Below are 7,602 nucleotides of genomic sequence, written 5' to 3'. Positions count from 1 at the left end.
CCGCTCGGGGCCGCGCCGCGCGCCGTCCTGCAGTCGTGCACGCGCCGCCAGGTGCTCGTGCTCGCGGTGAGCACGCGCGCACCCGCGCGTTATCCGCGCGCTCCGTCGCTCCCGTCGCCGCTCGTGCCACCTACGGCTGATGCCCGCCCGGCCACCACCGCCTCCTTCCCGCGGCTCCTGGCCGCGCCCGCCAGGGCCGTCGCCGTCCGGGGCCTCCCCTGCTCCCCGCCCCCTGCCGCTGTCGAGCGAGGCCGCCGACGCAGCTGGGCCTCGCGCCCTCGCTGCGGTGGCCTCGGGCACGGGTGCCCAGTGCCCAGTCGGGCTCACGCCCGCACCCGCACCCGCACCCGCACCGCCCTGTGCCCGCTAAGGCCCCCGGGCCACTGACTAGGGGGCCCCGCCTCAGAACGTTAAAAAAAAGGGGATTAAAAAATAATAATAAATAAATAATAAAATAAATAAAAACAATAAATATAATTAATAAAATTAAAAATGATTTAATAAAATTAATTATTAATTAATTAAGTAAGTAAGTAAGTAAGTAATTAATTAAGTAATTAATTAAGTTAATTAATCCTGATTAGATTAACCTAATCACTAATTAAATTAACTAATCTGTAATTAAACTAAACAGAGAATGACAGGTGGGTCCCACTGGACCCACATGTCAGGTTGACCAAGTCAACTCTGTTGACTGCTGATGTCAGCATGACATCATGCCTATGTCATTAATCTGTTTTCCGAATTAATTAAATAATTAAATAAATTCGAGAAAATTCATAAAATCTTTAGAAAATCATATCTTTTAATCCGTAACTCGGATTAAAATATTTTTAACACGAAAGTTGCTCAGAACGACGTGACGAATCCGCTTACGCAGCCTGTTCGTCCGCCACACACCCCTAGCATACCGAACACGCAACTTTCCCCCTCCAGTTCATCTGTCAGAAAACACGAAACACCGGGAATACTTTCCCGGATGTTTTCCCCCCTTCACCGGTATCACCTACTACCGCCTTAGGGCACACCGAACATCGCGTATTGCCTTGTTATATTTTGTGATGCTTTGTTTGCTCTGTATTCATTATTTCTTCCCCCTCTTCTCTCCGGTAGACTACGAGACCGACGCTGCTGTTGACCAGTTCGACTACGGAGTTGACGACTCCTCTCTCTTGCCAGAGCAACCAGGCAAGCCCCCCCCTTTTGATCACCAGATATTGCCTATTTTACTCTATACTGCTTCCATTAGAGTAGTGTAGCATGTTACTGCTTTCCGTTAATCCTATTCTGATGCATAGCCTGTCATTGCTGCTACAGTCATTGATACCTTACCCGCAATCCTAAATGCTTAGTATAGGATGCTAGTGTTCCATCAGTGGCCCTACACTCTTGTCCGTCTGCCATGCTATACTACTGGGCTGTGATCACTTCGGGAGGTGATCACGGGCATATACGATATACTTTACATAGTTACATTACCTGTGATACTGTTCGGAGTTGGGGGCTGAAGGGGCAGGTGGCTCCATCCCGGTAGAGGTGGGCCTGGGTTCCCGACGGCCCCCGACTGTTACTTTGTGGCGGAGCGGCAGGGCAGGTTGAGACCACCTAGGAGACAGGTGGGCCTGGCCCTGTTCGGCGTTCGCGGATACTTAACACGCTTAACAAGATCTTGGTATTTGATCTGAGTTGGCTACGAGCTTATACGCGCTAACCATCTACGCGGGAGTAGTTATGGGTATCCCGACATCGTGGTATCAGCCGAAGCACTTCAGATGTCAGCGACGGAGCGGCGTGCGCCGGATTGGAACGTAGGCCTGCTCTTGTATTAAGGGGGCTAGTTCTGCTTCCGGCCGCCCTCGCAACATGCAGGTGTGCTATGGGCGATGGGCCCAGACCCCTGTGCGCTTAGGTTTAGACCGGCGTGCTGGCCTCTCTTTTTTGCCTAGGTGGGGCTGCGACATGTTGATCTTGCGCGGCCGGGCATGACCCAGGAAAGTGTGTCCGGCCAAATGGGATCAAGCGTGCTGGGTAAGTTGGTGCACCCCTGCAGGGAAGTTAATCTATTCGAATAGCCGTGATCTTCGGTAACAGGACGACTTGGAGTTGTACCTTGACCTTATGACAACTAGAACCGGATACTTAATAAAACACACCCTTCCAAGTTCCACAGACAACCCGGTGATCACTTTCCCACAGGGCGACGAGGGGAGGATCGCCGGGTAGGATTATGCTACTGCGATGCTACTGGAGAAGCTACTTGGAGATGCTACTTGGAGATGCTACTTGGGGGACTTCAATCTACTCTCTTCTACATGCTGCAAGACGGAGGCTGCCAGAAGCGTAGTCTTCGACAGGATTAGCTATCCCCCTCTTATTCTGGCATTCTGCAGTTCAGTCCACCGATATGGCCCTTTACACATATACCCATGCATATGTAGTGTAGCTCCTTGCTTGCGAGTACTTTGGATGAGTACTCACGGTTGCTTTTCTCCCTCTTTTCCCCTTTCCCTTCTACCTGGTTGTCGCAACCAGATGCTGGAGCCCTGGAGCCAGACGCCACCGACGACGACGACCCCTACTACACCGGAGGTGCCTACTACTACGTGCAGCCCGCTGACGACGTCCAGGAGTAGTTAGGAGGATCCCAGGCAGGAGGCCTGCGCCTCTTTCGATCTGTATCCCAGTTTGTGCTAGCCTTCTTAAGGCAACTTGTTTAACTTATGTCTGTACTCAGATATTGTTGCTTCCGCTGACTCGTCTATGATCGAGCACTTGTATTCGAGCCCTCGAGGCCCCTGGCTTGTATTATGATGCTTGTATGACTTATTTATGTTTTAGAGTTGTGTTGTGATATCTTCCCGTGAGTCCCTGATCCTGATCGTACACGTTTGCGTGCATGATTAGTGTACGATTGAATCGGGGGCGTCACAAGTTGGTATCAGAGCCAACTGCCTGTAGGAATCCCCCTTCCAACTCCTTGGCCGAAGTCGGGTCTAGACTTTACAAAACTTTTACTAACATGGCTGTGTGGCCCATGGGCCCACGTCGCCATTGGGTGGTATTAGGATCTTTTACTCCTCGATCTTTACTCTGGGATTCTGAACTCTCTTCTATTCGGGTTAAACGATTTTGCTAAAAACAAAACTAACTTTAGGTTCTCGCAAGTACTTTCTCCCGGAGAGCCCCTCACTTCAGATGACCGTCTGCTAACCAGAAGATTCCGAAGATACTCTACGATGTGCTCTCGAGACTATGTGCCATCGCTTTTGCAATTCACTTCCATCGATAAATCCCTCTGGATAACTACTTACACCTATCGTTCATATTGTCATCCCCAGTTGCTCTTGTTATTACAAGATGTCCTGAAATACTCTTCGTTATTCCGAGAATTCTTTACGCTTACTGCCCTGCAGTTCCTTGCTGCATGAATACCCCTACGGATAATTACTCGCGCTTGCCGAGTATCCGCTCATCCCCAGTTGTTCATGTGTTTCACAAAAGTCTTCAAAATAATATTTGATCTTCCTAAAATCCTCTGGAGCCTTTGGCTCTTGAAATTCTTGCTTGCTTGCATTATGGTTAATCCCATAAGTCTCGTAGTCTTAATGACATTCCTTGTCATTATCATTTTGAGTCTGTTGACTCAATATGTTTGCGAATACACGCAATCATCATTGATCCTTATAAATTAATTTTCCGGCTGAGCTGCCATCCTTTTAACTGGAATTGGTTCTCGACCAATCCAATTGTCTTTGCTTGTACCCTAAGGCTATTCAACTTATCCACCCCTAATCAGAGCATTGCTTCTGATCCCTTGATTTGGAAATCATAATTCCTTTGCATTTGACAATTGAGTTAGTCAGTTGTTTCTATAATTTGCTTCCTCTAGTTGAGTACCGATGCTCACGTCAGATCCCTTGTGGACCACCAGATCCTTTGTTGGATTTTATCTGACAACGCCCTTCATATTCAATAACCTTGTGAGCCTTTTCTCTGATACATAATGCCTTTGGTAAATTGTATCGTCTGCTTTCTCAACCATGCTCTGTCTTCGAGCTTGAGTTAATTACTTCTAAAGATTCTGGTATATGATTCTAAGATGCCCCGATGGGTTGAACCTATGCCTTCCTTAATATGTGTGGGCTCGAAAGTTTTCACGAGTCGTACTCTTCTGATATTTTGCCAGATAAAATTTCAACACTACAACTTCATTGAACGCGAGAAGTGAATGAAAGGTTGTGCATTGGGGAAGTGGGAGTCGACCTTGGACTTTGTGTTCATGCCCATGGACACGATACACATCTTCTCATCGAAGCTTCTTTTAAAATTAAATATTCCATTGATATAAGATCATCTTATATCTGGGATCTGGCCTTTTTGCAATCTTGGCTCCGACCATGTTCTCCTTTAAATACCATTTCTCGTGCAAGTTTAAGCACTTGTCTTCTGCAGAGCAATGCCCCAGTCCAACCTCTACTTCGATCTGTCATCGAGTATTACCCCATGGTATCTCGAGATTATTATGGAACTGCCTAAATTTTTATGAGTTCATCAAGTACTACCTTCTCACTGATTCAAATTTTTCACGGGCTCTGAGTTATTAAAAACTCAAAGACACCGATAACTGAATCGAGTTCGCATTGCGATTCAACAAGTATTTGAACCCATCACTGCTTACAAATTTATTAATCCTTCAAGTCGTTCCTAGCCTGATCGGCTATATCATTATCGAGCTAATTTTAACTGTGCCACCCGGTCCTTCTTCCGGAGCACAACTTTCGATGATGAGCTAGACTTACGTCGATCTTCCTTGTCATATCATTTCGCTTTGAACATCAAGCTTGATTTCGAGTTTGTGTTGTACCCTTGGTTCCAATAACCTTTCACTTCATCATTACTTTGACTTGATGTCGTCGCCGATCGATTACATCTTCATGAACTCTCGCGACAAAGGTGTCGTGATCATCAACATTCTGAGTTCATCCAGGATATCAATTGAATTCATGATGAGAAATACCATCCTTGCCCTCGATGAATTGTATTATCGTCGACCACTTTATTGCCCTCCCACCAACACAAGCTTGTTCATGTTTGGTGTTATATCTTGAGTTCCTTGCTATCCAGCAATTGTTCTTCTTTACCTTGGAGTACTACCATCCTTTATGTCAAGAATGTTCTGAGATTTGTTCCACCTCTTGAGAATTCTTGACATAGAAATACTTCTCACCATCACCATTCTTTCTTGGTCCCCGTGTTAATTCCAACAAGTGAACGGTGTTGTTTGGATTCTTTCCTTCTAGCAACCCTATTTTTTTGAAGTTAATGGTCGAAAGTTCATTCTTAGGCTATTGACTATTGAATCACCATTCTGACATTGGTCGTGCAACCCAACCCATATTTCGAGCGCACCTTTCAACCAATGTTTAATTGTGTATGTTTTCCTCAAGCATACTTCCTTATATCATTTGATCTAACAAATGTTATCTCCTTGTTCACCTAATGGTGGAAATCCAACTTTTGGGAATATCGGTGAATTGCCGTTGAGTTCACCAGACACCTCCTTGTCCTCTCCTTGGTTTAATGATGAACTATTGTTTCAGGAACCCGCTCCCATAGTTCATTTCCCGAGAATCTTACAATGTCATTTCGTCGATATGTGTCGCAGCTTTTCTTCTCGGACATCCTGAGTCTGAGGTATCCTGGCACCAATCGGATCTGAATCTCGGTCAGATATGATGGTTGGGACATTTTCCAAGAGTTATGATGTTGATCCTTTGATGACCCGGTAACATGATGTCATGCCTAGCACCCCCCCCCCCTCGGCTGGAGGACCTATCACTATAGATTCCTTTTCAGCAAGGTTATCCGTTCATCCATGGGGAAATTGTAAGACTTATTCTACAAGTTATTCCTGATGGATCCTTCGTGTTTCCAAAGTTTGATCTTCACCTGAAGACCATGTCAATTCTATCTCGAAGCATGTCTATGGTACTCCGATGTTTCAACAAGAACATTTGAAGCCCAATGCTAAACGTTTCTTGCTCAATTATCCAAACACCGCTGTATGGATAATGTCATGAAAGTTTCTCTCCCCTCACCTAGAGGCTTTTCTACTTAATATCATGTCATGGTTATCATGTTCTGCTTGTCCTTGGGAAGGATATACCCCTGAAATAGGTGTATAAACATATTTTCCATTCCATTGTTCTATTTGATCTGATGATCACCTTTTCCTTTCCATTGTTTTGTTTAACCTTTCTTGTGATCTATATGATCTAAGCAGTAATGTTCTCCTGCTTATGTAAACACCTCGGTGTACAACTCTGTCAGCAAGACCCTGTTACTATTGTTGAAAACATTCCGGTAACCACCGATGGACGAGAACTTTGCCTATTGGCCCGCCTCGTTCAACGAGCAGGAAAATGGTTCTCTTCGTCCCTCGCCCTTGGTATCGATGTTGTTGCCGACATATCTGACAGGCTACCCTTTGACACACCTTACTATCATGACCGTGCAAAATGTCGGCCCCCTTCCTACTTTCAACCACATGGTGGGCCCATAACCCACAGTTCCACAGGATCGAAACCTGACTCTCCTGCACCCCTGTTACTAAAGCTAATCCTCACGCTTGGCTTCGTATGAAAGATAACGAGCCACCTTCCTAGTGATCTATTCTGGTATCAGACGCAATGCTTATTCCCGTTGCTCTGAACCACTTTCACGCCTTATAACAGGCATCGAACGATTGCCTACCCGCTTGGAACTTCTCGTGGTACTTACTTACTTTGCTCTCGATAATTCGTTAAGTTTCAATTTGAGAGTTACTTTCCGCCACCTTCCCCGATCTTATCGACCAGATAGTTAACCTTGCAGAGGTTCGTTCTCCCTGTATGCCCACCCTTTATTCCTTCGTAAGTACGATGGAGTTCCGGAAGAAAGGACGCCGACTTCATCTTGATGACCTAAAGCAGCGAAATGAAGACATCAATGTATTGGACCGGCCTCTTCGAGAAGAGCAAGCCAGGATGAGAAGACCCGCTAGATTCGTTACCAAACTTCTGTGACGCCCGGATGATTAAGCTACAGCAGCCCTCTGCTAATGATGCCATGTCACTTCGATTACTATTGTCAATATCGCGTTAGTTCGAAACTGATTTAAATTCAATTCAAAATCGAGCAAACAATAAACGTTTTCAAATATTAAAATTTAAATGTTCTAAGTGAACCAAATAATACTTAGGTAATTAAGGTGGAGAAACCAAACTTTGAAAGAATGTAAAGGCTCTAAGATAATTAAAACAGTAGCTAAAAACAATTAAATTAATGCATGTTGAATTTTATAAAATATTAAACTATTTTATCTTGGGTTGAGAATTAAGGTGGCGGTAGTATATTTATAAATACAATTTTAGGTGCTAGCGTTTATTTTTATAAAACTGAAATAAAAGGGAACTTGAAATATAATAGAAAATAATAAAAGAAAAGGAAAATACAAAATAGAAAACAAAAGGAAAATGAAAAAACCCCCAAACCCCCGGGCCAACCGACCCAGCTAGCCAACCGGCCGGCCCAGTCGGCCAGCCCACCCCGGCCGGCCCACCT

Source organism: Triticum dicoccoides, chromosome 1B, assembly GCF_002162155.2.
Source record: "Triticum dicoccoides isolate Atlit2015 ecotype Zavitan chromosome 1B, WEW_v2.0, whole genome shotgun sequence".
Taxonomy (NCBI): domain Eukaryota; kingdom Viridiplantae; phylum Streptophyta; class Magnoliopsida; order Poales; family Poaceae; genus Triticum; species Triticum dicoccoides.
This window is presented reverse-complemented; position numbering follows the sequence as displayed.